Here is a 20,116-nt window from a genome sequence, read left to right as displayed (position 1 = left end):
AGGTTTGAAAGCCAACTCTGCAACTTCCTAGCTGGATGACATTTGGCAGAATGCTAACCATTCCAAGCTTTGTTTTTTCTCCCTTATAAAATGGAGGTTTTTATAATATTTCAAATTTATCCTGAAGATTAGTGATAAAGTACACAAATGCCTGGCATATGGAAGGCATTGAATGAATAAATGGTATTAATAATAACTCTGAAACTAATGCCAAAAACCACAGTTTCTTTTGCACCAACCTAATATTATTGCAAAAGGACCCATATAAATGCTCTACCATTAGTCCAACATCTTATGCATATTATCTCATTAATCTTGAGAAAACCTACAGCAGTCAGGGTAGGCTATGTTGCAATAACAGACAACTTCAAAGTCTCAGGTGCTTCAAAACACCCAAAGATTTATTTTTTGGTCTATTTACATATCTGTCACACATTGGCTTGGGGCTCCACTCTGCCATCTTTACTCTAGGACTCAGGTTTAAAGAGCTGGTACTATCTGGAACATTTCCAGTCTATTAAAAGGAAGAAGTGGGAGAAGGGGAGGGCAAAGAGACAAACTAGGCATATGGCAAGGGGAGAAGAGTAGCAAATTTACACACAGACTTTTAAAACATATACCTGGAAATTACACGTTACTTCTGCTTCCATTCCACTGGCTAAAGCAAGTCCCAAGGTCGTATCTGTCGTCAAAGAGACAGATTACATTTCTAACATGTGCATAGAAGATGGGAAAACAGAGCATTTGTCAACAGCCTTATGATTACCACACAACTTTATGAGGGAATTACTTGTTTCCTCAACTTTAAAATAAGAAATCGGAGACATAGGGAGAGTAAGTACTTGCCTGCAGCTATACAGCTAGGAAGTGACAGAGCAAGGGATTTGGACTCAAGTCCTGTGCTGCCTTGTGCTGTTTCTAGCCAGACCCTGAAAACTGAAAACAACCTACCTACAAGAATGTGTGAATGTGTCTTCCACCCACATTTATAGGAAAATGTGCACATTTTCTTTTGGGAACAAATTGGTAACTGCCTTCTCAGAAACCAATTTGGAACAAAAACATTAAGACCCATAAAATGTTTACATACCCTTTGCCCTAGTAATCCTAGTTCTGGGAATTCATCCTAAGGGAATTATTCCCAAAAGACAAAATATATATATATATACACACACACACACATATATATATATATATAAACGCATGAAAAGATCTATTGAGACGTTGTTTGTAATAGTCAAGAACTGGAAAGGATCTATACTTTTGACAACAGGAAGAATTAAATAATTATTGATTATACACTCAACACATCATCACAAAGCCACTACTTTGTAATTCTGAAGACCATGTAGTAACATGGGAAAAAAGCTCTTGATATAATGGTAAGTAAAAAGCAAAATAAAATTATCTTACTATATTGCAACTGTGTGATACATTTGTATGGCAAAAACTGCTAACATGCTCCATATTTGCTCCCCCTTCCTCCTCTTAGTAATAAGAGTCCCTACCTCCCAGGGATGCCTAGCTATGGACTACATTTTCCAGCCTCCCTTGAATCTAGTTATTGCCATATGACTAAATTCTTGTCAATAGAATATGAGCAGAAGGAATGTGTGTAACTTCCCAGTTTTGCCCAGAAAAAAACATGTTGAGGCACATGTTCTATAGGCCTTATTTACCCCTACCTCCTAGAAAGGAAAGAGTGGTAACTGAAGCAGTTGCCTTAGGCCCAAAGATGAAAGTCACAAGTTAATGGAAAGATACATTTTTCCGTTTTTCCTGAGATTTCTTTATTCTTACTTTCATTATTTAAAAAAGCTGAGAAAGTACACTAGCTATAGTTTAAATGCAACTAATCATCAAAATTTATCTTAAACAAATGCTTTTCTGGAAGGAAAACAGACCATCTCTATTTGTGGGAACATTTGAGGAAACTTAAAAAAAAAAACCCAGAAAATAATAAAGCAGCATATAGAAATGGCTTTTTGGATGGCCCCAGTTTAGGCAATTTCATCATTTTGAACAGCCAGAAATGATTAGGGAGCATAACTGAGAAGGGCTCTGGGCAAGGCACGCTGTAGTGCAGGGGATGGGGAGGGGAGAGGTGGAGAGGGTAGAGAGACCAAGAATCTGTGCAGCCCTGGGGCAACAGGAATCTCAGACTGTGTGTGTGGAGGGCAGGGAGGTGATCTCATTAGTACAGTCTATTAAAAGGAAGAAGTAGGAGAAGGGGAGGGAAAAGAGACAAACCAGTTATTGTTCAGTTTGACCAATGCCAACTCCTTTCCCTTTCATAATGTTCCTATGGGATAGAACATTTATTAGCTCAAGTAAAACCCTGTGGTCTGACTCTAGGGATCAGCATATCTACAAATGCAAAGCCAAGAAAATACTGCATACCTGGAAATTCTTAAGAGAGTGAATCAGATTGTCACAGCTACTTATGAGTCTACAGGAAAAGGTTTTTCATTATTATTATTTTCTATTTTTTGAGACAGAGTCTCACTCTGTCGCCCAGGCTGAAGTGCAGTGGCAGGATCTCGGCTCACTCCAACCTCCGTCTCCTGAGTTCGAGTGATTCTCCTGCCTTGGCCTCCAGAGTAGCTGGGATGACAGGCGCCCACCAACACGCCTGGGTAATTTTTGTATTTTTAGTAGAGACAGTGTTTCACCATTTGGCCAGGCTCATCTCAAACTCCTGACCTCAGGTGATTCACCTGCCTCAGCCTCCGAAAGTGATGGGATTACAGGCGTGATTATGGTTCCTGGCCAAGGAAAAGGTTTTAATTCAAGAGAAAGATATATTAGTAGCTATTTTAAGCACTTTACATGTACTGTATTAACTCATGTAATCCTCCAAAATTCTATTAGACAGGCACAATTACTATTATCTCCGTCTTGCAGAAAATAAAACCAAGGAACAGAGCATTCAGGCAACTTTCCCAAGGTCACACAGCTAATAAATGGAAGCCAGGCAGTCAGCTTTAGAATCTGAGTTTTTATCCTCTATCCACAGTGCCTAAATCACTACTTATTAAATCCAACAAAAATATGTAATCAGGACTCCAAACCATGAATTTGCTAATTGGTCTTCCTTAATGCTTATGTTAACCTTTCTAGCAGTGTATATAAAATGACTAATGGACAGATTGTTTTTGTTTGAAGTAAATTACATGGCAGTTACTAAAACATGTAAAGACATGGGTGCCTACTAAATATCCTTTTTCCCTCTTCTCTCTCAAACTAATAGTACTGCTATTTTAAGCTGGACATAGCACTATCCCGCTAAAAGAACACATTTTGCATCCATGCTTACAGCTTTGTGTGGTCATGTGATTAGGGAGACCCAAATGGATATAGAATGGTGATTTCTGGGAATTTTCCCCAGAAAAGGGTGCACTGTTCTTCTCCTCCATCCTGTTGCTCCATCCTGCTGCTCCATCCTTCTGCTCCATCCTGTCTTTGGGGTGAGGACATACTGGCTCCCAGCTCCCTGAGGAGGAGGCTTAGCCTCCTGCTAAGAAGATTACCTCAGCCATGTAAGAGCAAAAGCTGAAAGGAACCAGGATCCCTGAAGACAATGAGGCCACCATGCTACCCTTGGGCTGGCTTTCTCCAGAGTTCTTTTTACAGGAAAGAATAATGATATAAATTGTTTCAACTACTATACTGGGGTCTCTATTAAGTTACTTGTAGTTGAACTTTATTCAAACTCATTCACAAACCTAATGTTACATGTTTCCATTCAGATTTGGAAACATCAAAAACTCATTTAAAGATATGCAAATGTTCTTACCCATTTTGTAAGTAAACAAATGAACAAGACTTTACCTATATGACTATGAGACTATCAGTCCTTATAAGGGATTTTTATGGCAACTGTTCAAGGCGGTGCTTCCCAACCTTTTTTGTGATATGGCAACCAAAGAGAATCATAATTGTACAACACTGGGTAAAACAATTTGGTTGCTCTTGTCCAGAGCCTACTGATCCAGAAGGGCTGCCTACCCCAAGAGCTGTGGGGATCGATTTCTTAATTCCCTACTCCTAACCCATTCACCACAGCCCAGCTCTGATGGCATTCCACAATGAGTGGACTGGTTCTAATTACTGTTAAATAAAAATGGAATCTGGGACTTATTCAAAAATCATTAAAACTTGAGAAAAGTCATGTGAGTAAATTATTTATTGCACTTTATTGTTGGAGAAAGGGTCTCATTGCAAGACTAGTTGAATTACACAGAGGTCATTTCTTATTTCACATAGGGCATTTAAAAAATGACTTAATTATTCACATGTACACTAAGTATTCCTTTTATATCCAAGATGTCATGGAACCACCCTTGTGAGTCTAGGGAAAGAGGTGGGTTTTTCAAAGATTGAGTTTATACTACTGAAAACCAAGACCCTGGTTTTATCTGTAAGAGGAAAGAAGGGAACCTTCCTTGGTTATTTTCAGTCTACCAAGAGCTTCCAAATGTGTTCTCTCATTTACTGCTCACCCCTTGGTATGGAAGATGTTAAAGATTTTTAAAATTGGGAAACTACAAGCAACAGAACTAAAATGCAAAGCTCTTAAATGTCCTCATGCCTGAATTCCTTCCTGGACTTTCCTTTATTTATTTTTTATTTAAAATTTGTCTCAAGGTAATGTCCTCACAACTCTATAAAATCAAATGGCTTAGTAATACTTACAGTGAAAATCAACTCCTGTCCTGGTCCCCAAAAGAAACCACTCTCAAGCTTTTCTCTTTTTAGTGTTCAGAATGTTTGCCTCCATATCTCAAAAATACATATATTGTCATTTTTCTTTCTAAAATTGTATATATTTTCCATCTAAGTTAAAATGCACAGAGCTTTAAAAGCCAAATAACGAAGATGGCCAAATAGGAACAGCTCCAGCCTCCAGCTCCCAGCATGAGTGACACAGAAGATGGGTGATTTCTGCATTGAGGTACTGGGTTCATCTCACTGGGGCATGTCGGACAGTTGGCGCTGGTCCATGGGTGCAGCTCAACCAGTGAGAGCTGAAGGAGGGCGAGGCATCGCCTCACCTGGGAAGTGCAAGGGGGAATGGAATTCCTTTTCCTAGCCAAAGGAAATTGAGACACACAACACCTGGAAAATCAGGTAACTCCCACCCTAATACTGCACTCTACCAAGAGTCTTAGCAAATGGCACACCAGGAGATTATATCCCACACCTGGCCCAGAGGGTCCCATGCCAAAGGAGCCTTCCTCATTGCTAGCACAGCAGTCTGAGATCTAACTGCAAGGTGGCAGCGAGGCTGGGGGAGGGGCGCCTGCCATTGCTGAGGCTTAAGTAGGTAAACAAAGTCACCAGGAAGCTCGAATTGGGTGCAGCCCACCACAGCTCAAGGAGGCCAGCCTGCCTCTGTAGACTCCTCCTCTGGGGACAGGGCATAGCTAAACAAAAAGCAGCAGAAACCTCAGCAGAGGTAAATGCCCCTGTCTGACAGCTTTGAAGAGAGCAGTGGATCTCCCAGCATGGAGGTTGAGATCTGAGAACGGACAGACTGCCTGCTCAAGTGGGTCCCTGACCCCTGAGTAGCCTAACTGGGAGACATCCCCCACTAGGTGCAAACTGACACCTCACACCTCACATGGTGGGGTACACCCCTAAGAGGAAGCTTCCAGAGCAAGAATCAGACAGCAACACTCGCTGTTCAGCAATATTCTATCTTCTGCAGCCTCCGCTGCTGATACCCAGGCAAACAGTGTCTGGAGTGGACCTCAAGCAAACTCCAACAGACCTACAGCTAAGGGTCCTGACTGTTAGAAGGAAAACTAACAAACAGAAAGGACACCCACATCAAAACCCCATCAGTATGTCACCATCATCAAAGACCAAAGGCAGATAAAACCACAAAGATGGGGAAAAAGCAGTACAGAAAAGCTGGAAATTCAAAAAGTCAGAGCGCATCTCCCCCTCCAAAGGAACGCAGCTCATCGCCAGCAACGGAACAAAGCTGGATGGAGAATGACTTTGAAGAGTTGAGAGAAGAAGGCTTCAGTCGATCAAACTTCTCAGACCTAAAGGAGGAACTACGTAACCAGTGCAAAGAAACTAGAAACCTTGAAAAAAGAATGGACGAATGGATAACTAGAATAATCTGTGCAGAGAAGACCTTAAAAGAACTGATAGAGATGAAAACCATAACACGAGAACTACGTGACAAATGCACAAGCTTTAGTAACCAACTCGATCAACTGGAAGAAAGAGTATCAGCGATTGAAGATCAAATGAATGAAATGAAGTGAGAAGAGAAGTGTAGGGAAAAAAGAATAAAAAGAAATGAACAAAGCCCCCAAGAAATATTGGATTATGTGAAAAGACCAAGTCTACATCTGATTGGTGTGCCTGAAAGTGACAGGGAAAATGGAACCAAGTTGGAAGACACTCTGCAGGATATTATCCAGGAGAACTTCCCCAACCTAGTAAGGCACACCAACATTCAAATTCAGGAAATACAGAGAACGCCACAAAGATACTCCTCGAGAAGAGCAACTCCAAGACATATAATTGTCAGATTCACCAAAGTTGAAATGAAGGAAAAAATGTTAAGGGCAGCCAGAGAGAAAGGTCGGGTCACACACAAAGGGAAGCCCATCAGACTAACAGCAGATCTCTTGGCAGAAACTGTCCAAGCCAGAAGAGAGTGGGGGCCAATATTCAACATTCTTAAAGTAAAGAATTTTAAACCCAGAATTTCATATCCAGCCAAACGAAGTTTCATAAGTGAAGGAGAAATAAAATCCTTTACAGACAAGCAAATGCTTAGAGATTTTGTCACCACCAGGGCCCACCCTACAAGAGATCCTGAAGGAAGCATTAAACATGGAAAGGAACAACAGGTACCAGTCATTGCAAAAACATGTCAAAATGTAAAGTCCATTGATGCTAGGAAGAAACTGCATCAACTAGCGAGCAAAATAACCAGCTAATATCATGACAGGATCAAGTTCACACAAAACAATATTAACCTTAAATGTAAATGGACTAAATGGTCCAATTAAAAGACACAGACTGGCAAATCAGATAAAGAGTCAAGACACATCAGTTTGCTGTATTCAGGAGACCCATCTCGCATGCAGAGACACACATAGGCTCAAAATAAAGGGATGGAGGAAGATCTACCAAGCAAACGGAAAACAAAAAAAAGCAGGGGTTGCAATCCTAATCTCTGATAAAACAGACTTTAAGCTATCGAAGATCAAAAGAGACAAAGCCATTACATAATGGTAAAGGGATTAATTCATCAGGAAGAGCTAACTATCCTAAATATATATGCACCCAATACAGGAGCACCTAGATTCATAAAGCAAGTCCTTAGAGACTTACAAAGAGACTTAGATTCTAATACAATAATAATGGGAGACTTTAACACCCCACTGTCAACATTAGACAGATCAACGGGACAGAAAGTTAACAAGGATATCCAGGAATTGAACTCAACTCTGCACCAAGCAGACCTAATAGACATCTACAGAACTCTCCACCCCAAATCAACAGAATATACATTTTTCTCAGCATCACATCACACTTATTCTGAAATTGACCACATAATTGGAAGTAAAGCACTCCTCAGCAAATGTCAAAGAACATAAATTGTAACAAACTATCTCTCAGACCACAGTGCAATCAAACTAGAACTCAGGACTAAGAAACTCAATCAAAACCGCCCAACTACATGGAAACTGAACAACCTGCTCCTCAATGACTACTGGGTACATAACGAAATGAAGGCAGAAATAAAGATGTTCTTTGAAATCAATGAGAACAAAGATACAACACACCAGAATCTCTGGGACACATTTAAAGCAGTGTGTAGAGGGAAATGTATAGCACTAAATGCCCACAAGAGAAAGCAGGAAAGATCTAAAATTGACAACCTAACATCACAATTAAAAGATCTAGAGAAGCAAGAGCAAACACATTCACAAGCTAGCAGAAGGCAAGAAATTACTAAGATCAGAGCAGAACTGAAGGAGATAGAGTCACAAAAAACCCTCCAAAAAAATCAATGAATCCAGGGGCTGGTTTTTTGAAAAGATCAACAAAATTTATAGACCGCTAGCAAGACTAAAAAAGAAGAAAAGAGAGAAGAATCAAATAGACGCAATAAAAAATGAGAAAGGGGCTATCACCACCAACCCTACAGAAATACAAACTACTATCAGAGAATACTATAAACACCTCTATGAAAATAAAGTAGAAAACCTAGAAGAAATGGATAATTTCCTGGACACTTACACTCTCCAAAGACTAAACCAGGAAGAAGTTGAATCCCTGAATAGACCAATAGTAGGCTCTGAAATTGAGGCAATAATTAATAGCCTACCAACCAAAAACAGTCCAGGACCAGATGGGTTCACAGCCGAATTCTACCAGAGGTACAAGGAGGAGTTGGTACCATTCCTTCTGAAACTATTCCAATCAATAGAAAAAGAGGAAATCCTCCCTAACTCATTTTACGAGGCCAACATCATCCTGATACCTAAGCCTGACAGAGATACAACCAAAAAAGAGAATTTGAGGCCAATATACCTGATGAACATCGATGCAAAAATCCTCAGTAAAATACTGGCAAACCAAATCCAGCAGCACATCAAAAAGCTTATCCACCATGATCAAGTGGGCTTTATCCCTGGGATGTAAGACTGGTTCAACATATGCAAATCAATAAACGTAATCCAGCATATAAACAGAACCAAAGACAAAAACCACATGATTATCTCAATAGATGCAGAAAAGGCCTTCGACAAAATTCAACAGCCCTTCATGCTAAAAACTCTCAATAAATTCGGTATTGATGGAACGTATCTCAAAATAATAAGAGCTATTTATGACAAACCCACAGCCAATATCATACTGAATGGGCAAAAACTGGAAGCATTCCCTTTGAAAACTGGCACAAGACAGGGATGCCCTCTCTCACCACTCCTATTCAACATAGAGTTGGAAGTTCTGGCTAGGGCAATCAGGCAAGAGAAAGAAATAAAGGGTATTCAGTTAGGAAAAGAAGAAGTCAAATTGTCCCTGTGTGCAGATGACATGATTGTATACTTAGAAAACCCCATTGTCTCAGCCCAAAATCTCCTTAAGCTGATAAACAACTTCAGCAAAGTCTCAGGATACAAAATTAATGTACAAAAGTCACAAGCATTCTTATACACCAGTAACAGACAGAGAGCCAAATCATGAATGAACTTCCATTCACAATTGCTTCAAAGAGAATAAAATACCTAGGAATCCAACTTACAAGGGATGTAAAGGACCTCTTCAAGGAGAACTACAAACCACTGCTCAGTGAAATAAAAGAGGACACAAACAAATGGAAGAACATACCATGCTCATGGATAGGAAGAATCAATATTGTGAAAATGGCCATACTGCCCAAGGTAATTTATAGATTCAATGCGATCCCCATCAAGCTACCAATGACTTTATTCACAGAATTGGAAAAAACTGCTTTAAAGTTCATATGGAACCAAAAAAGAGCCCGCATTGCCAAGACAATCCTAAGTCAAAAGAACAAAGCTGGAGGCATCACGCTACCTGACTTCAAACTATACTACAAGGCTACAGTAACCAAAACAGCACGGTACTGGTACCAAAACAGATATATAAACCAATGGAACAGAACAGAGCGCTCAGAAATAATACCGCACATCTACAACCATCTGATCTTTGACAAACCTGACAAAAACAAGAAATGGGGAAAGGATTCCCTATTTAATAAATGGTGCTGGGAAAATTGGCTAGCCATAAGTAGAAAGCTGAAACTGAATCCTTGCCTTACTCCTTACATGAAAATTAATTCAAGATGGATTAGAGACTTAAATGTTAGACCTAAAATCATAAAAACCCTAGAAGAAAACCTAGGTAATACCATTCAGGACATAGGCATGGGCAAGGACTTCATGTCTAAAACACCAAAAGCAATGGCAACAAAAGCCAAAATTGACAAATGGGATCTAATTAAACTAAAGAGTTTCTGCACAGCCAAAGAAACTACCATCAGAGTGAACAGGCAACCTACAAAATGGGAGAAAATTTTGTAATCTACTTATCTGACGAAGGGCTAATATCCAGAACCTATAAAGAACTCAATCAAATTTACAAGAAAAAAAACAAACAACCCCATCAAAAAGTGGGCAAAGGATATGAACAGACACTTCTCAAAAGAAGACATTCATACAGCCAACAGACACATGAAAAAATGCTCATCATCACTCACCATCAGAGGAATGCAATCAAAACCACAATCAGATACCATCTCACACCAGTTAGAATGTCAATCATTAAAAGATCAGGAAACAACAGGTGCTGCAGAGGATGTGGAGAAATAGGAACACTTTTACACTGTTGGTGAGGCTGTAAAGTAGTTCAACCATTGTGGAAAACAGTGTGGCGATTCCTCAAGGATCTAGAACTAGAAATACCATTTGACCCAGCCATCCCACTACTGGGGATATACCCAAAGGATTATAAGTCATGCTGCTATAAAGACACATGCACACATATGTTTATTATGGCAATATTCACAATAGCAAAGACTTGGAATCAACCCAAATGTCCATCAGTGACAGACTGGATTAAGAAAACGTGGCTCATATACACCATGGAATACTATGCAGCCATAAAAAAGGATGAGGTCCGTAGGGACATGGATGCAGCTGGAAACCATCATTCTCAGCAAACTGTCCCAAGAACAGAAAACCAAATACCACATGTTCTCACTCATAGGTGGAAATTGAACAGTGAGATCCCTTGGACACAGGAAGGGGATCATCACACACCAGGTCCTATTGTGTACAGGGAGGGATAGCATTAGGAGATATACCTAATGTAAATGATGAGTTAATGGGTGCAGCACACCAACATGGCACATGTATACACATGTAACAAACCTGCATGTTGTGCACATGTACCCTAGAACTTAAAGTATAATAATAATAATTTTTAAAAAGCCAAATAGCTCCTCAAAGTCTAAAAGACAAAGAGCAGCCCTTTTTCCTGTACAACCTGCACGTTCTAATTCCATTTCATTCCCAAAAGGAAATGTGCTCAAGTCTTTTAGCATGAGCCACCACACCTGGCATCAGCTGTTTCTTTTGGTGTTCATCTCCACATTTTATCTGCTGTTTCTTGATTTTTTTTTCAGTTCCAGATACTATTATCTATGACTCCCTTCTGTGGGAGATACAGATTTAGTCTCTTATATTCTCCAGTTATTCTTTCAGTATAGCTATATTACAGTGTTTTTCTCTAGTAATTATTCAGGTTTTTGTTGTTGTTTTGTTTTGAGATGGAGTTTTGCTCTTGTTGCTCAGGTTGGAGTGCAGTGGAGCTATCTCGGCTCACAGCAACCTCCACCTTCTGGGTTCAAGCCATTCTCCTGCCTCAGCCTCCAAAGTAGCTGGGATTACAGGCATGTGTCACCACGCCCAGCTAATTTTGTATTTTTAGTAGAGACAGGATTTCTCCATGTTGGTCAGGCTGCTCTCGAATTCCCAGTCTCAGCTGATCCACCCACCTCCGCCTCCCAAAGTGCTGGGATTACAGGCATGAGCCACCGTGCCTGACCAATAATTATTCAGTTTTTACATAATTAAAATGACAAATATTATTCAAGGCTTAGGCATATATATATATATATAAAAGATTATATTGATACTTTTGGTACAAATTCCTATTTTCCCAGGAGTTGATTATTATTTTATTTGCTTGCTTAATTTTCTACATGCCTATCACAAATTCATTCCCTATTCTTCACCAGAAGTGTAAACCTCCTCTTACTGCATTCAGATTCATAATGTACTCTACAACAAACGATTTTAGTTTCCTTGGTGACATCCTTACTGGAGCCCTGTGTCCTGTATTAATCTCAGCTTGTTGCTCTCCAGGTTTCCTGCAGAGCTGCTATGCTCAAATCACCTTCACAAAGATCAGGTAGATTCCCTTTTCATCTGTAAGGTGATAGATTCCCTATTTCTTGGATCCAATGTCTTCCTCTTTCTTGTTTTCTTCCTCTTGTTTTCTTAGATAAAATTCTGCAGTAGCTTCCTATAAAAGGATACATGAGACATAAATTTTCTGAATTCCTCTGTTTGAAATTATCTTTATTCTGCCTTGACACTTCATTGATAGTTTAGCTGGGTATTGCACTCTAGGTTTAAAAAAAATTATCCTGGCTGGGTGCAGTGGCTCACACCTGTAATCCCCACACTTTGGGAGGCCGAGGTGGGCGAATCACAAGGTCAAGAGATTGAGACCATCCTGGCCAACATGGTGAAACCGTCTCTACTAAAAATACAAAAATTAGCTGGGCATGGAGGGGTGTGCCTGTAGTCCCAGCTACGTGGGAGGCTGATGCAGGAGAATCACTTGAACCCAGGAGGCAGAGGTTGCAGTGAGCCAAGATCATACCACTGAACTGTAGCCTGGCGACAGAGTGAGACTCCATCTCAATAAATAGATAAATAAATGAAATTATCCTTCATAATTCTTAAGGCATTTTTCATTGCTTTCCCTAGTCCAGTATTGTAGTTGATCAAGCAGTCTGATGCATTCTGATTCCTACTCTTAGCATAAGAGTCGTTCTTTTTCCTTCTTCTGAAAGCTTTTGGGATTCTCTCATTATTCCTAATGGTCTGACACATCTCAATGATGTGCCTTAGTGTGGGCTGTTTTTTATTTGTTGTGCTGAGTACTTGGTACCTTCGATTTTGAGATTTATAGCCTTCAGTTCTGAGATATTTTCTTGTATACTTTTTCCTCCATTTCTTCTCTTCCTTGAGCTCCTTGTAGTCAGATATTTTTCCTACTGGATAGATAGTCTTCTTATTGTTAATCTACTCATCTTTTGGTTCTATTTTCAGCAGACTTCCTTAACTTTATCTCCTACTCCTACTACTGAAGTTTTTAAAATTATATTTTTAGTTTCCAAGAGCTCCTTCCTTTTTTTTTCTAATTGTTCTTTTATCATCACATTCTGCTTTTATTTTATAGATACAAATCTCATAATTTTTGAGGCTATAAATTAGCATTTAAACAGTATTTTTCTATTTTCTACAGTTTCCCTTTGTATTCCATTTTCTGTTTTTGATGTTGCAACCTCTCCTTTAGGTTAGAGGTATGATTTACATGCCCCATGGTATTTTTTTGCCGACTTATATTTAAGAATAGAGCACTCAAAAGCTGATGAAGAGCTCTGTGTGGGTGTGTAGAGTGATGGGCTTCACTTTTGGATGGTAGAGAAAACATTTTGTCTGTTGTATATTTAACTTTTCCGGGAAAAAAACCTCTAGTTTATTTCCTAGGTGAGTGACTTCAGAACCTTTCTTTCTTTTCTTTCTTTCTCTTTCTTTCTTTTCTTTCTTTCTTTCCTTTCTTTCTATCTTCTTTCTTTTCTTTTTCCTTCCTTCCTTCTCTCTTTCTTCCTTCCTTCTTCTCTCCTTCCTTCCTTCTTCCTTTCCTTTCCTATCTTCTCTTTTCTTTCTTGTTTTAAGACAGAGTCTTACTCCTGTAGCCCAGGCTGGAGTCAGTGTTGCAATCACAGCTCACTGCGGTCTCGACCTCCTATGTTCAGGTGATCTCACACCTCAGCCACCACACCCAGCTAATTTTTTGTACTGCTAGTACAGACAGGGTTTTGCCATGCTGTCCAGGCTGGTTTCAAACTCCTGGGCTCAAGTAATCCTCCTGCCTCAGCCTCCCAAAGTGCTGGGATTACAGGCATGACCCACTGTACCCAGTGAGTCTATCTGACAGTAAGAAATTCTTTTCCATCAAGTCCCAGTCAACACACTCACATATATATATATGCGTGTGTGTATATATATATAAAGACAAAAACGTTTTGCGAAACAATATTTACTTTCTCTACATAGAATGCTCTCTGACATTCTCTATCTAGCCTACTGAATTTTATTTTCTTTAATGTTTGTGATGGACGATGATATACTAATTAGATACACTGCAGTGAAGGGACTAGTTGCCCCAGACTCTTGAGACCGCTGCTGGTGGGGACTCTTCAGTTGTCAGCCTTTTCAGGGATTGCTTCAGGGCAGAGCTGCCTTGCCCAAGGTCATACTTCCTGTGGCCACATCCAGTAAGGGTTGGGGGTGGATATATTAGTTTTCTAGGGCTGCCATAACAAAACGCCACAGATTCAGTGGCTTAAACAACAGAAATTTACAGTTCTGGTGGCTGGAAGTCTCACTGTTCTTTGTACATGGGTGCCCCTGTGTGTCTTTCTCTTCTTACAAGGACACGAATACTCCTGGATTACTGCCCTATCCTAATGGCTTTGTTTTAACTTAATCACCTTTTCAAAGAGCATATTTCCAAATAAGGCTACATTCTGAGGTTTTCTGTGTTGGTGCGAGGTGACAATGTGCTAGCAGCCCTCACTCTCGGCGCCTCCTCGTCCTCGGTATCCACTCTGGCGGCGCTTGAGGAGCCCTTCAGTCCACCACTGCACTATGGGAGGCCCTCTCTGGGCTGGCCAAGGCGGGAGCCACCTCCCTCTGCTTGCGGGGAAGTGTGGAGGGAGAGTTCCGGCGGGCGCCTGAGCGAAGTAGGCGGGCCCCGCACAGGGGGCGGCCAGCTGGCGCCACCTGCCCAGCGCAGTGAGGGGCTTAGCACCCCGGCCAGCAACTGCGGAGGTTGCGCCGGGTTCCCCATGCCGGGCGCATGCACCGCGCTAGAATTCTCTCTGGACCTCGGCGGCCTCTCCGTGAGGCCGGGCTGGGAACCTGAAGCCCGCCATGTTTGAGGCCCCCCTACACGGTGGGCTCCCTGATGGGCGCAGCCACCTGCTCCGCGGCGGACCCATGGACTGCCCAAGGGCTGAGGAGTGCAGGTGCGGCTCGGGACTGGCCGGCAGCTCCGCCTGCAGCGGCGATGCAGGATCCACTAGGTGAAGCCAGCTGGGCTCCTGAGTCTAGTGGGGACTTGGAGAACCTTTATGTCTAGCTAAGGGATTGTAAATACATCAATCAGCACTCTGTGTCTAGCTCAAGGTTTGTAAATACACCAATTGGTACTCTGTATCTAGCTAACCTAGTGGGGACTCGGAGAACTTTTCTGTCTAGTACTCTGTGTCTCGCTCAAGGTTGTAAACACACCAATCAGCACTCTGTCAAAACGGACCAATCAGCTCTCTGTAAAATGGACCAATCAGCAGGATGTGGGTGGAGTCAGATAATGGAATAAAAGCAGGCTGCCAGAACCAGCAGTGGCAACTTGGTTGGGTCTAGTTGCACACCGTGGAGGCTTTGTTGTTTTGCTCTTTGAAATAAATCTTGCTGCTGCTCACTCTCTGGGTTCACGCTGCCTTTAAGAGCTGTAACACTCACCGGGAAGGTCTGCAGCTTCACTCCAGAAGCCAGCGAGACCATGAACCCACCGGGAAGAACGAACAACTCCAGAGGCACTGCCTTTAAGAGCTGTAATGCTCAACTGCGAAGGTCTGCAGCTTCACTGCTGTCAGCGAGACCACGAAGCCACCAGAAGGAAAAAGCTCCAGACACATCTGAACGTCTGAAGGAACAAACTCCAGGCATACCATCTTTAAGAATTGTAACACTCACCGCGAGGGTCTGCGGCTTCCTTCTTGAAGTCAGCAAGACCAAGAACCCACTAATTCCGGACACATGGGGACTTCAACATATGAGTTTTGGGAAGATGCAATTCAGCCTATGAGAGAGAATAAAGTCCGGGACATCTTGGCCTGATGTGGGACAACTCTGGAAACTCATTCTAGCTTCAATGCTCCTTGTGGGGTTGGGTGAAATAGTCATTGGGTCTCGCATCACAGCTCACATTCTCTTTTTGTCCAATTCTATATCCTTCCACAGATATTGGTCCCAAGGACAAACCCTAATAAATGTTCTGAACTCTCAAGTCCACCTCAAAGCCTGCTTCTCAAAGAACCCAACCCAAGAAAATGTTGGTTGTGACCCATTAAACAGATTTTATACTCCACTAATCATAACTGAGTTCATAACCCACAATTTAGAAACACTGGCCTAAGGGTTTGCTGCCTGATTAATAGTGCTTTGATTGTGTAGCAGGGGAAAGAGCACAGATAATCCAACCATTCCCAGTGCAGACTTGCAATTCATTTGACTGTTTTGGTCCTCATGGCTTCTTTCTTCTATTAGGTTTGGTTTTTCTGATGCTCAGGCCATTCCTATTGGGTGTCTCTTGATTAACAAAAAATTCTCATTTCCTCCTGGAGCAGGAGGGAGTACCTTGGCTGCTGATATTCTGTATCTGGGGCACAAGAGTAGTCGACTGTTCCGTACATAAGCTTTGAACTTATCTCACACTTTGCACTCCGTACCTCACCCCCTCTCTCTGCCAAGACTGTTGACTCCAAGTCTTGAGCTTCCTTCAGGTCTTCAAGGTGAAATGTCTTATTTATCTTCAGTATACCCCACTGCACACACTTTAGACAATGGCTTTCTCTCTTTTTACATCAGTTAACCCTCCTCCATTCTTTCCAACAAATATTTATGAAATGTCTTATCTACTCATCACCCCATCTCCTGTTCTCTATTGAGAGAAGAGATATAAGAGATATGCCTGTGTTCATTCTGCCATCTTTAGCGAGAAGCCAGCAACTAGAAACTTAGTGGCAGTTCTATCACCATGTGGCAGTTGAATGAGCCAAGAGGTACTTACTTGTCTCTTGCTTTTGCACCCAGCTTGCACCTCTTTATATGTGGAGATTTTTATGTGAGAAGCTTTGCTTTAGGTAGAGATACAAAGTTAAATCATATAGATCTGTCTTAAAAGTCCTCATGAGCCATTAAGAGCTTTAAGATTAAATATGATTCAAGAGAGAAAGTGATAAAATACGTAAGAGGGCATAGCACATTTTTGTGGAAATTTAAAGGAAAGAGTAGTTGTATTCAAAATCAAGAGCAAAAGACTAGTACATATAAAATTGAAGAAAATTTGCCCTAAAGCTTAGTACTGACAAGATAAATTGCCAGGTATCTGAAGCAAGTTTCCAGCCATGGATTGAGTGCTACTACATGTCAGGCACTGTGCTTCACCTTGGAGAGATAAAAGAGGACAAATTGTTCCTGGAGTTCACATCAGCTATGATATTTAAAAAGCAAAATAAATAAATAAAAACAAATTAAGTAGTCCACTACTTAAAATCCACTGTTATACACACACTTCCTCTTCAAGATTGAATTCATAATATTGCAGAATAGATTCTGTTCACACCATGTGGCATATGATCTGAGCTCCTTGAAAGGATAAAAATAGTTGCCATGAATGGGAAGAAACTGCAGCAATATCTTTCTAATTCTTCATACTCTAAATACTCAGAGGACTCAGGAGTGACTTTAATTCTGGAACATCAGGATAGCAACATTAGGGTGATTTGGGGAAACTTTTCTAGTAGCCTTAAAAACATAAACAAGTAGCAGACGTTGGCCTCCCCGCCTCCCCTGGGGCCAGCCCCACAGAGTAAGGAGGCCTTGGCAGGGCTTTGATGAGTGGGCTGGCCCTTGTTTCTGGTATTGGCTCTGGAATTGCTCCAGCATAATTCACAGCCAATTAATCTTGTCAGGCAGCCTATTGATTCCAGCTATAGCTCAGACACCATCATTACAAATAACCATCCCAATGAACCATTATCTCATTGGTGCACCCGTTCACTTCAAAATGTGAGTGAAATATTTCAATTTAGACAAAAGATGGGGCATGTGTTTTCACTGAAACAAGTTACAGTGCTCAAAGTGTATACATATTCGTTGTGGTACAGTTTTCAAAAATAGAAAATCCAATTATTGAGTATGAGGAAGTACTGAAAAAACAATCTAAGCATAAAAATGACTGTTTATCAACTACTCATTTGTGGATAAGCCTGTTGATCAAGGAAAAAAACATAATGGTCATTAGAAAAAAATTATTCTCCCCCGTCCCGCCACTGCCACCCAAAGCACATTCTTGAGCTTTGTCTGCTGAGCAGTGGGAGTGTGAAAACGTCTACCTGTGTGAAGGAAAGAAGATGAGTGGGTGGGTTTGTGGGAGAACAAACAAGAAGGTGGTTGAGTGGGTGCCAGGTCACTGGGCCTGTGTGGGAGGAGGCTGGGCCGCTGAGTCAGCGGGGAGCAGGAGGGCAGGTGCGTGTGGGTGATGAGTGGGTGGGAGGAGAACACAGCACAAAGCCACCTTGCATGTGAATGTCTCAAGGAAATATTCCACAGGGCTGTACAAAAGAGCATTAGAAAACATTTAATTAGCAATTCTAGTCAGAAGAGGAAGAGCAAAGCTTTGCTGATAATGCTATCATATAGATAGTCATTTTGTGTTTATAAAATTTTGCTTTTCAGAATTATATTTGTGTTTGATAGCCTGATCTTTGGAGGAGAACCTGCCACTGACATTGATAACTAATATTTCAGCTTATGCATAGTTTTAGGGTGATCTCAGAGTTACCTCTATCAACAAGTGTGGCCCAAAACAGAGCAGGGGAATGAGTTGAAAACTCAAGGTTGAGGTAAACTCAAATTTCCCATCTAAAATAAGCCTTAAGACCCTAGGAAGAAAAGGGTACTTTTCTTTTCGTGTGTTAGTTGATGGCATTCATAGTTTCTTTTGTAGTTATACATTATACTTAAAAAAATATGCCTTAAAATCTGAAATTGTAGCACAGATTTATATAAAGTTAGGGCAAAAAAGAGACCATCTTTATGAATTGCCATATTTTGCAGAATGAATTAACTGATATTTAGAGAGCTTAAAAGGACTCGTCCAAGGGCTGGGACGGAAAATCTGTAAAGTTTGTTCAATCAATTGATCCATCAATAAGCAAACATGGATGGAATGCAAAGGTGCCAGCCCCAACCCATGGCAGCCTCCAGGGAGATGCAATGTGGGAAACTTGGAAGAATCAGTTAGGGAGTGCTTATGACTCCATGGAGAAGTGAGGCACTCTGTGGGCTGGCACAGCTGGATGCAGAATAGAAAGAGCCCCACGCTGGTGCTGCTGTACATATCTATGGGCAGATAGGAGGGGACTGGGAACACTTAGCTCACTGTGTAACAGTGTGAGCTTCCTGGCTAGGAAGTCACTTTATCAGACCAGAGCTTAGCTATGGATTTCACACCCCATTTCTACTGGTCTGTTTTCCCTTTGAGCTAATTCAGATGCTGAGCTTGCTTCTTGGTCGACTACCCAAAGAGGGAAATAACTATTTGAATTTTCTCTTTTCAGTCATTCAAGTCATCCTAAATCAAATATTTCTTGTTGCTCTCTTCCCTTTTACCAAAGTCCTTTAGTTACCCTTTGAAAACTAGCTTTTCATTTACACTTCTATGTATTAGGAATATCGAGTCAAGGCCAAGATGAAACAGTTGGGCAACAGTAACTACATAGTAAAATAAAAGTTAAGATCCTCTTACCTAAAAAAATTTTAAAAGTTGGTAGCCTGTGAGACTCTTCCAGGGGCCATTAAAATAGAAAATCCACTTTTCCACCATGCAATTAAGCAACTGAACTCATTATGTTGTGAGAATAACTGTGATATTAATTGCAGTACTGGTATTTTGGCATTTATTTTGCAGAATATATAAATGCCTGCATTTGATTTTTTAAAAAGATAGACATATATGGTGTTATGGACTGAACTCTTCCTACCTCTCCTGCCAACCCCCCTCCCCCATCCCTTCTGCTAATACTTGTATGTTGAAATCCAAACCCTAGGACTTCTGAATGGGACTATATTTGGAGACAGAGCTTTTATACAGGTAATTAAGGTAAAATGAGGTCATTAGGGGTGGGCCCTAGACCAAATCAAGTGGTTTCCTTATAATTAGGACATAGACTTGCATAGAAAAAGACCACGTGAAGACAGTAGGGGAAGACAAGTCAAGGAGAGAGGTCTCAGAAGAAAAACCTGCTGACACCGTGATCTTGGACTTCTAGCCTCTGGAACTGTGAGAAAATAAATTTCCTGTTGTTTATGCCACCCTTGGTGCAACCAATTTAGTGAATCACATTAACTTTTCTAGATGAAATAGATTAAAATGGAAAATATAAGGGTAAAAAAAGTTTCATCAT

At 41.0% G+C, this 20,116-nt stretch overlaps 1 long non-coding RNA gene across 2 annotated transcripts in view; it reads right to left on the bottom strand.

Annotated features, from left to right (window-relative positions):
* LOC140712586 (uncharacterized) overlaps window positions 1-20,116 on the bottom strand; it is a 51,794-nt gene that overhangs the window by 3,582 nt on the left and 28,096 nt on the right. The window contains exons 2-4 of one of the 2 annotated variants that reach the window (XR_012094245.1): window positions 11,962-12,090; window positions 621-682; window positions 381-514 (exon numbers count right to left, since the gene is read on the bottom strand). This is a non-coding gene — a long non-coding RNA (uncharacterized lncRNA). Of the gene's footprint in view, window positions 1-380; window positions 515-620; window positions 683-11,961; window positions 12,091-20,116 lie in introns of those variants that run through there. The other variant, XR_012094244.1, reaches the window with a different exon arrangement.

This window comes from Chlorocebus sabaeus, chromosome 10 (assembly GCF_047675955.1).
Source record: "Chlorocebus sabaeus isolate Y175 chromosome 10, mChlSab1.0.hap1, whole genome shotgun sequence".
Taxonomy (NCBI): Eukaryota; Metazoa; Chordata; class Mammalia; order Primates; family Cercopithecidae; genus Chlorocebus; species Chlorocebus sabaeus.
Note: the sequence above shows the minus strand (reverse complement) of the source record. Positions and strands in the feature narration are given on the sequence as shown.